The 21,792-nt window shown below is 39.7% G+C and overlaps 1 long non-coding RNA gene across 3 annotated transcripts; it reads left to right on the top strand.

Annotated features, from left to right (window-relative positions):
• Window positions 1–3,710: 3,710 nt before the first annotated feature.
• Window positions 3,711–17,563, top strand: LOC309806739. 3 transcript variants are annotated; one of them, XR_014294436.1, is made up of 6 exons: window positions 3,711–3,905; window positions 11,243–11,421; window positions 12,461–12,623; window positions 12,858–12,997; window positions 13,812–13,999; window positions 15,650–17,563. It is a non-coding gene; the product is annotated as an uncharacterized lncRNA (long non-coding RNA). The 3 variants fall into 3 exon arrangements; XR_014294434.1 differs by lacking the exon at window positions 12,461–12,623 and having other exon boundaries at window positions 12,858–12,967; XR_014294435.1 differs by lacking the exon at window positions 12,461–12,623.
• Window positions 17,564–21,792: the final 4,229 nt, after the last annotated feature.

The raw sequence follows: 21,792 nt of genomic DNA, 5'->3' as shown, positions 1-21,792 counted from the left end.
CAGTCACATCTATTGAACATCAATTATATGCTCAGGGTTGTGATAGGCAGTGTCAATTATAGCAGCTACCACCGCCATATAGTAAGTGACTGCTCTGTGCCACCTGGTATAATGGTAGGCATTTCACAAACATCATTTAAGCCCCACAATAACCCTTTAGGGCTTTAGTCTTATTTTGCAGGTGCTGCTGGCACAAGAACCAAACTGTGTATCACTTATCTTATGAATCTAGACCATTCTCTGCCTTCAGATAAGGATTTGCCTGAGCTTAGAAAGACAAACCATCCTCCAAGCGCTGCCAAAGTAGATTCTACCTCCCTTTTGGTGGATTGTCAGCACTGCCTCCAACAATGAAGAGAAAGACAAAAGACCCACTTTGGGTGCCACAGGTGAGGTTAGGCACCATTGGGGCCGCCCAGTTTAGTCTAGATCAGTGGTTCTCAAACTAACAGAATCACCTGGAAATACAGGTGATTTTTTTAAATACAAACTCCTGGTCCCCATCTCCAGAGATTCTGATTCAGTAGTGTGGAATGAGGCCTGAGAATTTGCATTTTTAACAAGTACACAGGATTACGGATGCTGGTGGTCCTGGGACCACCACTGGCCTAGAGCAAAGCTCTTCAAAATTCTTAGACTGCAAACCACAGTATGATATAAAATTTACATCATGACATAGTCAACATAAATTACATAATTAAAACAAAAGTTGTATGGAACAGGGCTTCCCTGGTGGCTCAGTGGTTGGGGGTCTGCCTGCCGATGCAGCGGGTGCAGGTTCGTGCCCCGGTCCTGGAGGATCCCGCATGCCGTGGAGTGGCTGGGCCCATGGGCCGTGGCCACTAGGCCTGTGCGTCCGGAGCCTGTGCTCCGCGGAGGTAGAGGCCACAGCAGTGAGAGGTCGTGTACCACAAAAAAAAAAAAAAAAAAAAAAAAGTTGTATGGAACAATTTTTTTCCCTTCAGTAAAGTTAACTCAAAATAAATCACTGACCTAAATGTAAAACACACAACTATAAAATTCCTATAACGTAACATAGGAGAAAATCTAGATGACCTAGGGTTTGGTGAAGACTTTCTAGGTACAACATCAAAGGCACAATCCGTGAAAGAAAGCATTGACAAGATGGACTTCATTAAAATTAAGACTTTCTGCTGTGTGAAAGATGATATCAAGAGAATAAAAAGAGAAGCTATGGGCTGATAGAAAATAGTTATGAAAAACATATCTCTCTGTTAAAAAAATAAAGGCCTGTTATCTAAAATATACAAAGAACTCTTAAAACTCAATGGTTAGAATAACCTGATTTTTAAAATGGGCTAAAGACCTTCACAGACACTTCCTCAAGGTATACAGATGGCAAATAAGCATATGAAAAGATGCTCCACATCATATGTCATCAGGGGAATGCAAACTAAATAACAATGACATACCACTACACACCTAATAGAATGGCCCAAATCCAAAGCACTGACAACACCAAATGCTGGTGAAGGTGTGGAGCAACAGGAACTCTCATTAATTGCTGGTGGGATTGCAAATAATTTGGAAAATTGCACTTTATAAGATAGTTTGGCAGATTTTTACAAAACTCAACATATTCTTACCATGTATTTCAGCAATTGTGCTCCTTGGTAATTATCCAAAAGTCAGAAATTTATGTCCACACAAAAACCTACACATTTATAGCAGTTTTATTCACAACTGCAAAAACTTGGAAGCAATCTGTCCTTCAGTAGATAAATGGATAAATAAACTGTGACACATCCAGACAATGGAATATTAGTCAGTGTTAGAAAGAAATGAGCAATCAAACCATGAAAAAAAAGAAAGAAACTTAAATGCATATTACTAAGTGAAAGAAGTCAATCTGAAAATATTGCTTATTGCATGATTCCAACTACACTACATTCTGGAAAAGGCAACACTATAAAGGCTGTAAAGAGATCAGTGGTTGCCAGGGATTATGGGGGAGGGAGGAATGAATAGCCAAAGCACACACAACTCTTAGGGCAGTAAAACTACTCTTTATGATTTATAATGGTGGACACATATCATTATAAATTTGTCCAAACCCATGAAAGTACAACACCAAGAGTGAAGGCTGGGACTTCCCTGGTGGTCCAGTGATAAAGAATCTGCCTTCCAGTGCAGGGGATGCGGGTTCAAGCCCTGGTGGGGAAACTAAGATCCCACATGCCATGGGGCAACTAAGCCTGCGCACCACAACTACTGAGCTCTTGAGCCTCAGCGAGAGAGCCCACGTGCCCTGGAGCCCATGTGCCACAACTAGAAAGAGAAAACCCACACTCCACAACTAGAGAGAAGCCCATACACCACAACAAAGAGCCAGTGCTGCAAGGAAAGATCCCTCACGCCTCAACGAAGACCCCGTGTGCCATAACTAAGATCTGATGCAGCCTAAATAAATAAATAAATAAGGGGGGAAAAAAAAAACAGTGAACGCTAATGTGAACTAAGGGCTTTCAGTGATTATGATGTGTCAGTGTAGGTTCATCAATTTTAACAAATGTACCACTCTGGTGGGGGGATATTAATATTGGGGAGGGAGTATGCATGCGTGGGGGAAGGGGAAAGCTCTACCTTATGCTCAATATTGCTGTAAAAATTAAAGTCTACAAACTTGCAACTAGAAGACTAATAAGTTCCAGAAATCTAATGCACTGCATTAGTGATTATAGTCAACAATACTGTATCATGTACTTCAAAGTTGCTAGGAGAGTAGATCTTAAATGTTCTCAACAAAAAAGAAATTATAGGGATTTCCCTGGTGGTGCAGTGGTTAAGAATCCGCTTCCCAATGCAGGGGACACGGGTTCGAGCCCTGGTTCGGGAAGATCCCACATGCCGCGGAGCAACTAAGCCCATGCGCCACAACTACTGAAGCCCACGTGCCTAGAGCCCATGCTCTGCACAAGAGAAGCCACCGCAATGAGAAGCCCGCACACCACAACAAAGAGTAGCCCCTGCTCACCACAACTAGAGAAAGCCCGCGCACAGCAATGAAGACCCAATGCAGCCAAAAATAAATAAACAAACAAAAAAAGAAATTATAATTATGTGATGTGAAAGGGTTGTTAGCTAATCCTATGGAGGTAATATTGCAATGTATAAAGGTATCAAATCAACAGGTTGTACAGCTTAAACTTACACAACGTTATGTCAATTATATCTCAATTTTTTAAAATAGCATTATAGAAAAAAATTAAGTCTATCTTAAAATTCTGTAATTTCAATTTTGAGACGATTAAGAGGAGGATTTTTTTTAAATACATGTTTTCACATTTTTGAAAATATTATAAAATTTTGTATTCTTCTTACCCCACACCCTTTTATATCTTAGGAGAGCTCCCCTTTCTTCTTCCCCTCAGAAAACTCTAAAGATTAAGGGTCATGAAGGGCTCTTCGCCCTGGAACCCATGAGAGGAAAAGAACCCCACAGAAGGAAACACCCATGGCACACGCAGGCAACCTAAGGAGGCTGACAGCATGCCCCTACCCCAGTTGGATCCCAGCCCAAGGGGCGGACGAAACAGGGACCACACCCCCGCGGGCGCGCAGCCTGATTGGCCAGTCGCCGCTACTGCCGCTCTGCTCTGTTCTTTGATTGGTTTTAGTGGTGACGCCCCCTCCAGAATGCGTCGCTCGGATTGGCTATTTCTTGGTTCGGACTAGACGGAGACCAGAGGAGGACAAGAGACTTCTATACGGTATGGAGGGACGATTTGGGTGACATCTGAGACGCAGCCGCACATCAAGAAGCGTCCGGGCTCCAGGGACATGGCGGCGGCCTCTGTGGTGTCGGTGCTGCTGGTGGCGGCTGTGAGGAACCAGTGGCAGCCAGTCCAGAGCCCGCTGCTGCTGCTGCCGCTGCCGAGGCAACGGTGGGTGGTAGGACGGCTGTGTTTCTGCCCAGGGATGGGGGCGTGGGGTGTTGCCGGCCTGAGCTGTGAAAGAGTTGCGGAGGTACCGGAGGCTCGGTAGAATCTGCTTGTCAGGGGATTCTGCTTTCAGTCCCACCCCTGAGAAGGAGTCCTCCTACACCCAGCCCTTCCCTTTCTTTCCCCTCCCTAGGTTCACTCTTCAGCCGGCCCTTTGCCTTAGTTTTCTCCACTTGGGTGTGGGGGTGGGGGGAATGGAGCTGGGCCTGCCATCCTCCGTGCTCCCCTACCTATGCGGGCAAGAATAGGGTTGCCAGATTTAGCAATAAAAATACAGGATGCTAGCTAAAATTTAAATTTCAGAAAAACAACACAATTTTTTTTAGTAAAAATATCTCTGATATCAAATAAAATTAAAATATAAAACATTATTTTTTATTTGTCTGAAATTTAACTGTGCGTCCTGTTTTTTATCTGGCAATCCTAGGCAAGAATAACATTTATACACCTCCTAACCATTTACAGTGTCCTTTCATAGCACTCCCTGTATGGGGAGTGTTATAATCCGTGTTCCGATGAAACCCAAAAGGTCTACTCCAAGGTTATGCAACCAGTAAGTAATGCGGCCAGGACACTTTAAAAGCCAATTTCAGTTCTGTTGTCCCTCTCAGGTGTGCAATTCAAAGAAAGATTCCTGGGGAGCTCTTATAACTGTTGGAATGAATCTACTTAACAAAAGCAAATTTATCTTTCAGAGGGGCTGGAGAGTTGTTTTATATTCAGGTTCTCTGCTGTGGCGTTTACTTTATATTTGGGGGAAGAAACTGTGTTAAACTGTCAAGGTAGTGATTAAGGCAGTGAAGTGTACTCTGGAAAGAGACACACCTGGGTTCAAAGCCTAGCTTCACCACTTTGATGCCAGTAGGCAAGTTATGTAATCTTTCTGGGCCTCCATTTTCTCTTCTTTAAAATAGAAATGATAATAATTGTATCCACGTCATAGGATTGTTGTATTAAATTCTTGTCAAGTGCCTGGGACATTGAAATTAGTTAATTTTAACTATGATTAGCCATTATACTTTGACTTTTAGTAAATGTGAATTTTTGGCATAAATCATTAAATGATTAAATATATTTTAATAGATCTTTATTGGAGTATAATTGTTTCACAATACTGTGTTAGTTTCTGTTGCACAACAAAGGGAATCAGCCATATGCACACACATGTCCCCATATCCCCTCCCTCTTGAGCCACCCTCCCATCCTCCCTATCCTACCCCTCTAGGTCATCGAAAAGCATCAAGCCGATCTCCCTGTGCTATGCTGCTGCTTCCCACCAGCCAACTATTTTACATTCGGTAGTGTATATATGTCTATGCTACTCTCACTTCGCCCTCCCACCCCATGTCCTCAAGTCCATTTTCTATGTCTACCTCTTTATTCCTGCCCTGCAACTAAGTTCATCAGTACCATTTTTTTTTTTTTTAGATTTCATATATATGCTTTAGCCATACAGTATTTATTTTTCTCTTTCTGACTTACTTCACTCTGTATGACAGACTCTAGGTCCATCCACCTCACTACAAATAACTCAATTTCATTTCTTTTTATGGCTGAGTAATATTCCATGGTATATATGTGCCACATCTTCTTCATCCATTCATCTGTCGACAGACATTTAGGTTTGTTCCATGTCCTGGCTATTGTAAATAGTGCTGCATTGAACGTTGTAGTACATGTCTCTTTCTGAATTATGGTTTTCTCAGGGTATATGCCCAGTAGTAGGCTTGCTGGGTCATATGGTAGTTCTATTTTTAGCTTTTTAAGGAACCTCCATACTGTTTTCCATAGTGGTTGTATCAGTTTACATTCCCACCAACAGTGCAAGAGGGCTCCCTTTCCACCACACCCTTTCCAGCATTTATTTTTTCTAGATTTTTTGTTAATGGCCATTCTGACTGGCGTGAGGTGATACCTCATTTTAGTTTTGATATGCATTTCTCTAATAATTAGTGATGTTGAACATCTTTTCATGTGCCTCTTGGCCATCTGTATGTCTTACTTGGTGAAATGTCTATTTAGGTCTTCCACCCATTTTTTAACTGGATTAAAAAATCCTCCTGTTGAGGAGGAGGGGGAAAAAACAGGGAGAGGGGGAAAGGCCTTGGCTGTGGAGGGCGGGGCCTCAGCGAGGGCGAGGTTTGGGCAGTGGGCGGAGTCAATGCCCAGGACCCACAGGGCTGGAAAAGGCCCTGGGGGCTGTGGGGGCTTAGGCTCAAGGAACAGAAGGAGCCCAGGTGTGCCCCCATCCCTGGTCTCAGAGGGTGGGGGACCTCACCTGGGAGCCCAGCAGGCTTCCTGGGCTCCAGTGGGTGGGGCAAACACCCTCCTCTCCTCTCCTGCTCTTCTGGTCTGGGAGGGCCCCTCCGTGGGGGGGCCCCTCCGGCCTGCCTCTCCTGATCTCCCCGGCCTCCCTCCTATGCCCAGAGGACCAATGCGGCAGGCTTGGTGGGGGGTGGGGGGTGCCCTTGGAGGGCAGGGGACCGGCCTGGGAGCTCAGCAGGTTCCCCGTGCCTGAGTGGGCGGGGCAATCACTCTTCGCTCCTCTCCCGCTCCTGCCGGAGGGCCCCTCCCACCTGCCTCTCCTGATCTCCCCGGCCTCAGGGGCGCCATTCCTGTCTGGCCTCCGCTTCTCCTCCCCCCTCAGTCCCCCTGCCTCCTACCGGTTCACTTTGGGGTTCCTCCCGTCTCCTTGGCATCAGAGTCCCCCACCAGCAGCCGGCAGGCGCCCTAGTTGTGGGGAGACGCTAACTTCACGGCTTCCCACACCGACATCTTGACTCCACCTCCCTAAATATTTTAATTTTAAGTTGAAAAAAGCCAGGTAATTAAGAATATTATGAATATTGTGAATTTCAGTGAAAAGAAATGTACTGTTCAATAATAGTTAAAACAGATATCTTAGACCATAATATACCAATTTTATCAAATCAAATATCTGTAAGCCAGGCTAATATAATAAAATATATTTATATGTTAGTCTCAGTAATTGCTCCCCATGTATAATTTTATATGGTTTTCATTGTCTTTGTGTTATAAACAGGAAGAAACATTAACAAGCCCCAAGGGAAAGAAAATGACTACAGGTTGAGGGATAAAGCCAGAAAGTAGGTTTATGGTCAGCTGTTTATGGTGAAGTAGACTTAGTATATTTTAAAAACCAAATGTCAAGCTTCGTAGGAGTTTTATATTTCTTTGTATATTGTTTTATTTCCTTAGCATTTACAGTGTTAACATAGTTCACTTACAAACTATTCTCTAAAATTCCTCTTGGGAACTTTTCCCAGTTTTTCTCCAAAAAAACTACAAAACTTTTCCACCACCTTGAAGAGAATGTGGAATTATGAAAACTGAAGGTCTAATCTTAGCAACTACTCACTATTACCCACGTGATCGTAAACAAGTCACTTAACATATCTGAGACTTTATCTCTAAAATCATAACTAATGAAAACCTACTCCGTCATCCCCAAGGTTTATAAATGCTACCAATTATTACTAGCTGTTATCCAACAGAGAGAACTTCAACTATAGATGAATCCAACTATTTGGATTCTTGTGCCTACAGCAAGCCTCCCAGAAGAGCTGGAGAAACTTGCACACTTGAAAGACTTGGTACTAAAATAAATTCATGGTAGTCAACTTCACCTGGGCTTTCACACTGCACAGCAGGCCCACTGTGTTTCTCTAGCCCCTTCATTCTTCCTTTTTATGCAACTGCTGTTTCAAATCCTCTTCACTTTTTTCAAGCCTGTGACATCCCTAATAAGCCATTTTCAGCAAATGGTCTCAATGTTACTGAGAAAATAGAATACCCAAGCTTCTGAGCTTCCTGCCAACAAAGCTGCCCACCCACCTTCATCTGCAGCCATCCACCTTCCATCGAAGTCTAGTCCCTTTGCCTGTGCTCTGAATCCTTCCCCTCTCACCATCTCAGGGATCTCTACCATCAGTTATCACTTCTGTCACCTGGATGTTTAACCACTCCCTTTACTAAATCCTTCCCACCAGTATTTATATATTCCGTAGTCTCTTCTTCAGGGAGTAAGTCCCTGTTTTTCCTCCCACCTAACACTCTCTTTCTTTTCCCATTTTTAATCAGTTTTTTAAGAACTGTCTACCCTGAGGTTTCTACTTCTTTACTTCCCATTCTCTTCTCAACCTGTTGTTCTTCTGTCCTCACCCCTCTCCTGAAACTATTCCTGCTAAGGTTACCAATAATTTTCTTGTCCCTAAATCCAATGGATTCTTGACCTCTTAGCAACATTTAACACCCTAATCCAGTGTTTGGGCAAACTACAGCACGTGAACCAAATCCAGCTTCAACATGCTTCTATATGGCCTGTGAGCCAAAATATATTTTTAATCTATCTGGCTCTTTACAGAAAAAGGTTGCCAACCCATTCTTAGGTCACACCCTCCTTTTAGAATAAATTCTCTTGGCTCTTCTCTTTTAAGTAAGTCTAGTTTTCCTTTTACTCTCTCCTCTCTTTCTCAGTCTCTTGCTAGATTACCAGACCCTTAGATGTTGGAACTGTTCAACACTTTATGTTGGAAGTGGGATCTTCTGGATCTCATCTGCTCCTATAGCTTTGTTGAAAGCCCCCATATTTCTGTCTCTAACTCAAATTTCTTCTGAACATCATACATGTTGTTCAACTGCCTACTCAACATCTCCACTTGGTGTGCTACAGATACCCCAAACTCAATATAGTTGAAATTTAACTCACAATCCTGTGCTAATCCTGCTGTTCCCTGCAGACTGTATAACTCAGTAGATTATAACATCATTGCCCACAAAGTTAATGTCAGAAATTTGGGAGTCCTTGAACATCTCTCCCTCTCCCTCCCCTCATTTTGTTCCACCCACATCTAAGTAATCACCAAGTGCCATTAATTCTATTGCCTACATGTTTTTTAATCTAATTAATTCATTCTGCCCAATACCACCACACACTTAGGTCAAAAACACCATCATCTGGTCAAATGCTTTAACCTCCTAAGTGGCATTCCTATTTCTCTAAAAAAACAACCAAAACCAAACCAAAACAAAACAAAAAAAACGGTTTTAATTGAGATATAACTCATATACCATAGAAGTTACCCCAAATTTTACAATTTAGTAGTTTTCAGTATATTCACAAGGTTCAAACATCTGTGGTATGTGTCTGGTATTTTTGCCATAAGCATCTTTGCTGTAGACATTTTTGCTGCATAACCAAGTGGTCATAAGGCAATTTTGCCATAAAAGATAAAATAACTAGTTGACAGTTTGGTTTGATAGTCTGGTTTCAACTGGGTGACAGTTTAGTTTCATTTCTCCATTGACACAGTACTCCTATTTTTATATTACATAAATCTTAGCCCTCATAATGATCTACACAGTGACGAGTAGACATGGTGGTCTTAAAATAGTAGATGATAACAGCTACATATCAACTTGATAGAAAATACAGTGTTAAAACTTACTGGAAGTGTGAAGTAAGAGAGTTTAAAGCCAGATTATATACTATACTAGAAAATGATAAGATATCATTTGCAAATCCTTTAGTGATTTGAAGGTACAGTGTTGAACCCGTATTTCCCATAGAACTTTGGAACATTGATTAACAGACTTGTGATAACACGCCAAAAACAAACGGTGTAGAGGCTCCATTATAAACATTCATCCCAGTGTTTGGAAACTGATACCTCTCTTAATGAAGGAAGAAATTGTAGTGAAAAAGGAAAAGTGCTATGCCAAACGAGGAGACAGATTGACATGCATTAAAAATTTGTATAAAATAGCATTCTCTTACATCATAGTACAGTTATCAAAATCAAGAAATTAATTTTGATGCAATATTATTATCTAATCCACAGACTTATTAAGATTTAGCCAGTTGTCCAACTAATGTACATTTTACCAAAAGAAAAGCTGTTTTTTTAGTGGTCTATAGTCTAATCCAGGATCACATGTTGAATTTAGTTGTCATGTCTCTTTGATCTGCCTCATTCTGGAACAAGTCCTCATTTTTTTTCTTTCATGACTTTAATAAGATGAGACGATGAAGTGTTTTTTGGTATTCATGATGCATCCACAATAGAGAGCTCTACTTGATACTCAAACACAACAGTAGAGGATGGTGTCAATCACTGAGCATGTAGGCCAGTTTCTTTGGTGAATATCCCCCTTGTCCTTACTAGGGAGCCAGCAAGCTGGTATGTCCACCTTCAGTCACTGATGTAGGGCTTCCCCCGGGGGACATAAATTCCCAGATGCTTCAGGTTTTACAAAAGTGAAGAACAGCTTACGACTTAGTGTAAAGAACCTTTTTAAAAACTATTGTCCATGCATGCATAGAGTTTTTGGTTTTGTTTCAAATTAAACTAGAACTAGGCTTGCATTTATGGTTTGCAGGGCTGTACTCAGTAGACTGAGAAACTAAAGCTTTCTTTCTTTCAGGATCCATGCACTTTGTGTTTTTGTTGTTAAGTTTAAATGCAATTTTGCAACATGAAAACTGCAGTGTCTGTAATTAGTTGGAAATCTTTGTCATTTGTGATACATCTGTTGCCTGCTCTCTGTTTTCAAAGCTTACTGTACTGCTATGTTAGCTATGAAATAAAGCTTTTCTTAGGAAAGCTTTAGGCTTTATTAAGATCAGGGCTGTATAAGTTTCCTATTGGAAAGATATTTATTTTTAAAGTGAATGATAATCAAGGAATACATATCAGAACAATTTGCCTTGGAGCTGTAAATGTAGAGCTTATTTCACTACTTACATGTCTTACACGTAAAAGAAAAATGTAGGAACTGTTTGTTTTTTAATTGTTTGGTTTTTTAATTATCTAGCTGGTATCTCTAGGAAACTAAGGATCCCAAGTTTGAAAAGGCACAAAAATCTAATTAAAAATGAGATGCTTTTGTATAGCACAGGGAACTCTACTCAATACTCTGTAATGACCTATATGGGAAAAGAATCTAAAAAAGAGTGCATATATTTATATGTATAACAGATCCACTTTGCTGTACACCTAAAACTAACACAACATTATAAATCAACTATACCCCAATAAAAAAAATTTTAATGAGGTTTTAAAGGGATTTTATCTTGAGGCAGTTTGATTTGTCTGCATTGTAAGCTTGGAAGTGATTCTGCATTGTGCTGCATAAAAGCTGTTTGCAGACCAGAATTTTAAACTAAATATGAACATTTTAGCATTTAGCCATGTGCTTTGAAAGTCATTTGATGGAGCCTTTATTTGTGTAACATAATAATTTAAGCTTTTGACTTTTAGATCCAAAAGGTAGTTCTGGCACTTGGATACTACTACCTTGGAGCAACTTGTCATGCCTGCATTGTGTGGAACCAGTGTTCAAAATAAAAAGCAAAAACTTCAGGCTGGTGGAGGAGGGAGCACACAACGTCCTGGTACTCCAGGGAGACCATTTGATATGTTAAATAGAATATATCATTGTAAGTATTGCCATATTTTTCCTAGGGCATTTTTTAACCAGTGATATTTGGGTTATGGGAGGGAAAATAATTATCCTAATTGTTTAAGCCAGTTGCCATGCATGAATATCTAGACGTGATACTAATTCTTTTCTTTAATAGGCTTTATTTTTTAGAATAGTTTTAGGTTTATAGGAAGATTGAGAAGAGAGTTCCCAGCTTCCTATAGCGTTAACAACTTACATTAGTATGGCACATTTGTTAAAATTAATGAACCAACACTGACACATTATTATGAACTAAAGTCCAGAATTTATTCAGGTTTCCTTAGTTTTTGCCTAATGTTCTTCTTCTATTCCAGGATCCCAATCAGGATACCACATGACATTTAATTGTCATGTCTCCTTAAGCTCTTCTTGGCTGTAACAGTTATTCAAATATTCCCTTTTTTTTGATGACCTTCACCATTTTTAAAAAATTTATTTATTTTATTTATTTATTTTTGGCTGCATTGGGTCTTCATTGCTACGTGTGGGCTTTCTCTAGTTGTGGCGAGCAGGGGCTACTCTTCATTGCAGTGCGCGTACTTCTGATTGCAGTGGCTTCTCTTTTTGTGGAACATGGGCTCTAGGCATGCGGACTTCAGTAGCTGTGGCTCGCGGGATTTAGAGCGCAGACTCAGTAGTTGTGATGCACGGGCTTAGTTGCTCTGCGGCATGTGGGATCTTCCCGGACCAGGGCTCGAACCCATGTCCCTGCATTAGCAGGTGGATTCTTAACCACTATGCCACCAGGGAAGCCCGACCTTCACCATTTTGAGAAGCACTGGTCAGATATTTACTAGGATGCACTTGTGTTGGAATTTGTCTGATGTTTTTCTCAAGATTAGACTGTAGTTATGGGTGTTGGGGAGGAAGACCACGGAGGTAAAGTAACATTTTCATCTCATTCTGTCGAAGGTTATTACTGTTGATGTTGACCTTGATCACCTGGCTGAGGTAGAGTTTGTCAGGTTTCTTCACATAAACTTATTCTTCCCCCCTCTCCTTCTGTACTGTAGTCTCTGGAAGGAAGTCTCTATGCACAGCCCACTCTTAAGTAAGACTTTTTTTTTCGCTTTCCAAAATGGATCAAGATGCTTATTTTGGATGAAGCCAATAAAAATGTTGAGCCAGAGGATTAAAATCCACGAGATTTACCAGAAATCAAATGCAAGGACTCAGGTGTGCACGTGATTTTTCTGCAGCTGGCAGGTTGGGTTCATTGTTACAATATAGCTGTAAAGTGCTATATTGTCCTTTCCTCTGCCGAAAGCAATTGTGTCCTACAATCTCTGTCTAGCTCAGTTCTGTAGTAAGACAGGGACGCTTGGTCTCAAACATTATTTCTCTAATTCTTATTATGAAAACTGTTATAATTGATATGTCAACATAATTAGTCATTGTCTCTTTTTTAAGGTTGTGTTGCTTTCTGCCTTAATGCCAATTGATATGCTGAAGACCTCAGAAAGTTCCTGAGAAATCCATTTCAAATTCTAATGAACAAAGAAGAACTGACCTTTGAAAAGGTCAATATCTTATAATAATTTTGAAAGAGGGTAATGTTTTTCTAATTCATATGCATAAAAATTATAGCCAGGATTTTTTTTTAACCTTCTTATTTAATCTCTGTGCTAAAATTGCAGTAACTAGTATCTGTAGTGTCTTAGTGCTTGTAATAAAGCTGACAGAGCAAACACAAGGAAAAAAACAACCATACCAGATAGTAGAAAAACTGCAGGTAACTCCAGGGTATTTTGTTCTAAGATTTGGTACAGAATTTAGGCAGAATTAATAGAATGAATTTCTCTAACTGGTTCCTTCCAATGGTAGGGATAGAGAAGTCAAATGGCTTTTTATTCTGACTCTGATCTGAATTAACATTTTCCTCTCTGAAATACTGTAGGGAAGGAATTGTATGCTCTTTGTGACATATGAGAGACCGGCCAGTAAACAGGCTGTTCTTTTTCAGAACACAGACAAAAGGTAGACTGGCTCCGAGAAAACGCATGCCAGGAATTTCAGTTCTGATGTGGCAAGAGCTGTTCTTGCCTAGTATTGCTACTTAAGACACTGTTAATATCTAATTATTTCCTTAACAAACTGAAGCAGGATCTAATTACAATGTAGGTGTGAAGTGCCGCATAATATCTAATTATTTCCTTAACAAACTGAAGCAGGATCTAGTTACAATGTAGCTGTGAAGTGCCGCATTGTCTTTGCCCCCTGCTCAAAATAAGACTGTTTCCTTTCAAGCCCTGTCAGCCATGGTGCTGTAGCAGCCAGGGATGCATGGTCTCATACACATGTACCAATTTAAACCCTGACTCAACAAATGACTCCTGAGAGTTAAGCCTTATTAATATTTTGCAGGTGGTGACAGAAAGAAAGAGGCATTACCAAGAGGGAATTCAGCTAAGGGACCAACCACATTTTGATTACTACTGACTTACTGGCATTTAATTTAATTACAATATTTACCTACTAAAAGATGGTTTCAAGGGGAAGATTTTTCGTCTTTGTCAGCTCAAGCTACGTGGGGGAATAAAGACCATACTCCAGTGAGCTGTGTGATATATATGCAGTTCATTACTATTTTGTGCCCTGAAAGATTGTATAGAAGTTGTTTTTGAATCAGAATTTGAATAGATATTATCATATCTCAAGCTCATGATTTTCATGTACAACTAATGTCTATGGTTATAAACTATGATTTGCCTACTACTTATGAAAACTATATTTTCATTTGAGTATTTGTCATCTTCATTGAATTACTTGCTTTTATTCTGGAAAAATAAATTCATGTGTTGCTTTTCAAGTATGATTTTGTCAGCCAGACAACCTTGAATCAGGAAATGTAGTAACATGTAAGTCGTATTTAAATTGTACTTGGAAATATTCGTGGTTAAACAGAACACAGTGGGAAAACAATGTGAACTGTAGCCCAGATTTTGGACCCTATAGAGTATATATTCACAGGGAAAATCAATAATGCTGTTAGATCTGGCTGTCTTAACTTACACATGAGTCTTTTTTTTTTTTTTTTTAAGTCATGTTGCTCATGCCTTGTGCTTTCTTGGTGATTCCTCTATAATTAAGATTTTTCTCAGCATTTTCTGGTGGCAGTTTATATTGACCCTGGCTTAGTTACAGTAGCTTTATCACTAAATAAATTAAATTATGTCTTGCTACTAATATAAAAATAACTTGTCAAAAAATACAGTAGTTGGTAAGAATAGATAACGAGGTGATGCTCAGACATGGCACTGGCCTGATTTAGGACATAGATTTGTAAGTGAAACAGCATGTTATTTGGTTAAAGAGCAAGTCAGTATTTTCATATTTGTTTTCCTCTTGTACTGGTTATTTGGTATTTTAAGTTGCTCCAGCCAAGACATTTTTGATTGGTTCTATCATCTGTTTTAGTAGAAAGCTGTGGTGGTAAACATATCTCAGGCATCTGCTACAGTGTACGAGGTGACCTGAGCAGAAAGCAGTGATAAATATGGGTTACCATAATAAATTTTTAGAGGTTTCCCCCACACTGGAAAAAGTTTTAAATCCTGGATCAAATCTGTCCAATAGAACTTTCTGTAGTGAGGGAAATGTTTTATATCTGCGCTGCCCAACACAGTAGTGACAGGCCACGTGCGGCTACTGAAATATGATTAATGCAACTGAGGAGCTAAATTTTCTATTTTATTTCATTTTAGTTTAAATAGCCACATGTAGCTAGTGGCTATTGCATTGGACAGCATAGTCCTAAACAATAGTTAACATTCCAGAGTTTATATTTTCAGTTTAGAGTTCCAAAAGTGTGTCAAAATGGATTACACAGCTGTTCCTTTTGCTTCGTCCCTGGTATTTATGTTTGTCCCAGGCTGACACCTGCTCTTGGCCCACTTTGGTAGGGGCTTTAATTTCACTACCCCAAACACAATACTGTCATCTGCTCTGTAAGTAATAACACTCAAGCCACCTGATAGAATCTGATCTTGCAACCAGAAGAATCTTTTTGAACTAACCACATAAGATATCTTTTCTTTTTCTCTAGATATTGTGACTAGGATCTAGTGCTCCAATTAGAAGTCCTCTAAGTATAATCTTGCCAAATAAACAGCCACTGATGGTTAACAAGTAGCTCATATCATTAGTACTTTATGTAGTACTTGATAAGTGATATTCTGATTAATAATTTTTCTTTTGTTCAGAATTGGCAGTGGGAGTCAATTTGGGAGGAAGGCTGTGGCCATAAACATTGAAGAAGACAAGAAGATTCTTTGTGACACTGAGCCTTTCTACCATACTACACTGGAGGAAATGCCAATGAATGTGGCTGACCTAATTTAATTCCTAGGATGAAATGGTTTTGAATGTAGTGCTTGCTGTTGGTGAATAGGCAATCACAAAGTGCATCATGCTTCTTTTGGGGGAAATATTTGAAGCTTTGTCTCAATGCTCATAACAGATCAAAAATACAGATTTTGATAGCAAAGCAACTTCAGCCATGAGCTCATGTGAGGAAAGTCATTGGCTTTATCCTCTTTAGAATTAGACTGTTGGGGTGGCTATAAAAGATGGGCTCGTACCCAATCGAAAAATGAGCAGAAGACCTAAATATACATTTCTCCAAAGAAGACAGATGGCCAAAAGGCAAATGAAAAAAGTCTCAACATTGCTAATTATCAGAGAAATGCAAATCAAAACTACAATGAGATACTGCCTCACACCAGTCAGAATAGCCATCATTAGAAAGTCTACAAATAGGGCTTCCCTGGTGGCGCAGTGGTTGAGAGTCCGCCTGCCAATGCAGGGGACGCGGGTTCGTGCCCTGGTCCGGGAAGATCCCACATGCCGCAGAGTGGCTGGGCCCATGAGCCATGGCCGCTGAGCCTGCATGTCCAGAGCCTGTGCTCCACAACAGGAGAGGCCACACAGTGAGAAGCCTGCGTACCACAAAAAAAAAAAAAAAAAAAAAAAAAAAAAGTCTACAAATAGCAAATGCTAGAGAGGGTGTGGAGAAGAGGGAACCCTCTTACACTGTTGGTGGAAATGTAAATTGGTGTAGCCACTATGGAGAACAGTATGGAGGTTCCTCAAGAAACTAAAAATAGAATTACCATATGATCCAGCAATCCCACTCCTGGGCATATATCCAGACAAAACTATAATTCAAAAAGATACATGCACCCCTATGGTCATAGCAGCACTATTCACAATAGCCAAGACATGGAAACCACCTAAGTGTCCACCTAGAGATTAATGGATAAAGAAGATGTGGTACATATAATACAATGGAATACTACTCAGCCATAAAAAAGAATGAAATAATGCCATTTGCAGCAACATGGATGGAACTGGAGATTATCATAGTAAGTGAAGAAGTCAGAAAGAGAAAGAAAAATACCATATTATACCACTTATATGTGGAATCTAAAATATGACACAAATGAACCTACCTACGAAATAGAAACAGACTCACAGACATAGAGAACAGACCTGTGTTTGCCAAGGCATTGGGGGTGGGGAGAGGAGAGATGGAGTGGGAGTTTGGGGTTAGCAGATGCAAACTATTATATACAGGATGGATAAACAACGAGGTCCTACTGTATAGCACAGGGAACTATATTCAACATCCTGTGATAAAACATAATGGAAAAGACTATGAGATAGAATATATATTTATGTATAACTGAATCACTTTGCTGTAGAGCAGAAATTAACTCAACATTGTAAATCAACTATACTTCAATTTAAGAAAAAGATGGGGTTGTAAATCTTTCTTAGAATCTTATCTCCTAGTTCTCCACACATGGTTATATTGAGTGTTCACTATCATTTAATAATATACTTGTTGACTGAAAGATATGTGCTCTATAAAAGCAGCCAATTATATTAAACTAGTTTATCTGCTGTTATTGTGTTAGTCATTAGACTGAATGGAACTAACTTTAAAATGATTTTTTAAGAAAATATTTGAATTTATTTTGTTTGGTATCGTTGGTAAGTGTAAACTAGAGTCTTCTGCTAAACACCAGCAACAATCATGTCCTACAGTTAAATCTCAGAAAAATTGCTGTATTGTATACTGAATTTTCAATAAATTAAAATGAAGTATTTTTTTCTTTAAAGTTGTTTGGTCCTTATTCCTTAAAGATCTGTACTTCTTGCCATAACTCCATATGTGCAAAGGAAAAGGTTAAAACAACACTGTAGTAAATATTTTACTCTAGTTGTAAAACTACAAAGGACACAATGAACGTGGCTTTTCATAAAAAGTCTTAATAGTTCCAAGGTAGCTGCTACATGGCAGTAGCACAAAGATTGATCAGCTGCAGATTTCATCAGTATTATCTACTAAGCATTATCTGCTTCTTTGAGAAAAAAGAAGCATCAGAATGTAAGATTCCTCCCTCTTCTGGTATGGCAAACATTTCCTTGTATATGCCATGTAGCTACTCAACAGCAAATTTTTTGTTAATAAGCAGTAAATTTCTTTTTCCATAACAATAACATGGAGTTGCTATAGTAGATTCCATTACAGAAGGAATGAGTATGATCCTTGTTTTCTCCTTCTCACAAATTACTTATTAAGCAATCTTTTTTCTTGACCACAGTTTATAATTTGTCAAAAGAACAATGCTGACAGACAGTGACTATTCCACCAGTTGCTTTGATTGGTATCAGATAGGAAAAAAAATATGGTAATGAATTACTAGGGAAAAGCATCACCCTTGTCCTTTCTCAGTCCTAGAATTGATGCTTGCCACTGTCGACTGGAAAATAATGTACAGTGTAAGAGCAGTAAGTTTCAGTTTTATTCAGGGACCTTATTGAGGGCTATAGCCTGGGCTATAGCCCAGAGCTTTTCAGATAGCTCTGAGGAACTGCTCTGAAGAGGTAGGGATTGGGGGAGCCAGTATATATATGATTTTTTTGGCTGGGAAATACACGTAGTCAAGCATATATATTGGTAAAAGATTACTGCTAATCACATATACAGAAAAAAACCAAATATCTCAAGATGATTATTTTTGTGCTTATCTATATATGGGAAGATGCATGAATCTGGGGTCATCGAAATTCTTCCTTACATATGCATCTTCACTACCTAGGGGCCCATATATTCAAAAAACAAAATGCTTCATCCTGAATTCCTTTCAGGGTGTAACATCCTTTGTTTACCCAACTTATCATAAAACTGCTGATGTGGCAAATAAGACAAATGCCAGAATCCTTGGAAGTATCAAATGAATTAAAAGTCACCACTGTCTTCAGTAAGTAAATTTTTGAAAGGAGATCCTAAAGAATGAGATGTAGGGGATGGCATCTACCTTAACATCTGTTTCCTACAAAGACTGGAAGGCAGGTGGAGAGAACTACATAAAGATTAGACAAAACCCAACAAACATAACGTGTTGTATTAGGGAAAGGTATAAATAACTATAGAATTTACCAAAAGGCCTGCACAGCCCTGCTTAATAATGTGAATTTTATTCAGAATCAAAGTCAACCATTATCTCCATCTAAAGACATCTTTGATTACTTTCTTGAACTCAATAGCTTCCTCCACAACACTTCTGCCACCAGGGCCCCACTCTCACTTTTCTCCCTCCTATGTATGTGGCCCTCTGCTATGCTCTTGTCACTCTTTTTAGGCTTCCTGTGTGCTCCTCCACGCATTAGTCCAACCACTCCCTGGATGTTTTCAGTCTGATGACTCTGGCACTACAATATGTTCAAAACCGAACTTACCATATTTCTCCAGTAATGCTTAGCTCATTACTTTGTACCTCCTTCTCTTATCTAGACTTTGGCAGTGGTCTCTAAATTTGCCACCCTGCCCTTGGTCTTGCTTTATCCAATCCATTTACCACTCAGCCCCCAGAGTGACCTCATAAAAATATAAATTATTCAATAGCTTTCCTTTTTTGCCTGGGATAAAGTCCAAAGTCAATAGCTTTCCTGCCTTTGGTGTTGCATCTAAAAAGTTATCACCAAACCCAAAGTCATCAAGATTTTCTCCTATGTTATCTTCCAGGAGTTTTATAGTTTTGTGTTTTATATTTAGGTCTGTAATCCATTTTGAGTTAATTTTTCTGATAGGTATAAGGTCTAGATTCATTTCTTTCCATGTGATGTCCAATTGTTCCAGCACCATTTGTTGAAAAGACTGTCTTTTCTCCATTGCATTGCCTTTGCTCCTTTGTCAAAGATCAGATCAATATAGTTGACTATATGTAGCTCTATTCCTGGTCTTTTGTAAGGGAAACTATTTTTCTCCTCTACTCACAGAATAATTCACTTCTAGGCACTTCCAAGTCATCAGATGTTGGGTTTTTTCAGTCTCCATACATGATTTCACATCCTATTCTTCACCATGCCTGCTGTAATCTGTTGGCAGTGATGTAACGAAATACCACGGACTGGGTGGCTTATAAACAACAGAAATTTATTGCTCACAATTCTGGAGGCTGGAAGTCTGAAATCAGGGTGCCAGCACAGTCAAGTAAGGACCCTATTCCTGGTCGAAGACTTCTAATTTTATCCTCACATAGCAGATAGGAAAATAGAGCTCTCTTGGGCCTCTTCTATAAGGGCACTAATCCCATTCATGAGGGCTCCATCCTCGGGACCTAACCAAAAGGCCCCAGTTACTAATACCATCACATGGGGCTTTAGGATTTCAACATATGAATTTTAGGGAGACACAAACATTCAAACCATAGCAATGCCCAATCCCCAATTCTTTTCTATCTATTGTGCAGAATGTACTGTTTTGGTTATTAAATTTCCTAATCCAATTGTAATAGTCCTTCCATCTGTCATTAAAATAACACAATCATTTAGCCTTCCTTTAAGGTGATGTCTACATCATGCCAGCTTTGGTATGGTCATTGTTCTCATGACCATTATCTGAACTCTTAGCAAATACTGTCACAACATTCATAGTGTCAAAATTAAACTAGCGCTATCTAAACACAAAGCACAATTGTCAATCTACAGGCCAAGTCAAAGACAACTGCTGGGCTTCCCTGGTAGTGAAGTGGTTGAGAGTCTGCCTGCTAATGCAGGGGACACGGGTTCGAGTCCTGGTCTGGGAGGATCCCACATGCCGCAGAGCAACTAGGCCCTTGAGCCACAACTACTGACCCTGCGTGTCTGGAGCCTGTGCTCTGCAACAGGAGAGGCTGCTATAGTGAGAGGCCCGTGCACCGCGATGAAGACTGGCCCCCACTTGCCACAACTAGAGAAAGCCCTCGCACAGAAACGAAGACCCAACATGGCAAAAATAAAATAAATTAATAAATTAAATTAGTAATTAAAAAAAAAAGACAACTGCTAACACTGACACTCCAAATACATCTAGGTTGTACACTTCAGGTGTATCACTTAGAGTAATGCACAAATAGATAATCAATTATTGTGACTGCAAATCATGATTGCCAACATCAGCAGCAAGGAACAACAACAACAAAAAACACAGCAACTCTGGAAGACATAATCTATGCCGTATCCACTCAATACTAAAAACAGCGTCACTTTCAGCTATTCGGGCATCTGCCACATGGACTTATACTTTTTCCCCAACCATCAGCATTCATTGCCTAAAACTGGGGTTTTTTTGTGTACCAGCTTCCGGGAATGCAGGACTTTCAGTGCTAACTCAACAGTCCTGGGCAAATCAGAACAGTTGGTCACTCTCCTCAGTTCAGTGTAGTTAGGAAGTTTTAAAACCAAACCCTGCCATCCACAGCAACTTCAATTGTTTAGCCACTGTTTACATAAACCATATCTAAACCCCACTGATAGGGTTGTTGTGATGAGGGGAAGATCTAGGAAAGGTAAACTCCTCTTTTAGAGTGCCCAGTTTCTCTTTCATAACAAAAGAACACCCCAACTCCTCCAAATTAAATATAGTCACTCATGGCCTTTCCCAACCAAAAGCATCTCCATGTGTTGTATATTGGTTTGATATGATTTCAAACCCACTTGTTTATGACTTAAGTTGTTTTAATCCACTTGTTTATGACAAAGACAAACAAAAAGGAAGTTGTTTTTAGATGTAAAGTTGTTTCCACATAAGAATGAAATAAGCTGTGTCAGGATGTCATCATCTCATCTGTGGAGTTAATAAGCACTCAGAGCTCAGCTGCTGAGAGGATGAGCTGGGGGGTTATCAGTAAAAACACATGAAGAAGCAACTAGGATGAGGGGACATTTAGACTATAAATACCCAGAATGTGTAGGGACAATCCGAGAGTTTTGGTTTGGGCAAAGCTAACCTTTGCTGATCTAGCTGTCTGAAGACTATTGACAAAAAATTAGTTGAGTCAATGAAAAAAAAATAGTT

This window comes from Mesoplodon mirus (genome assembly GCF_964341445.2).
Source record: "Mesoplodon mirus genome assembly, chromosome: 6".
NCBI lineage: Eukaryota > Metazoa > Chordata > Mammalia > Artiodactyla > Ziphiidae > Mesoplodon > Mesoplodon mirus.
The sequence above is the reverse complement of the archived record's forward strand: the minus strand, read 5'-3'. Positions and strand labels throughout refer to the sequence as shown.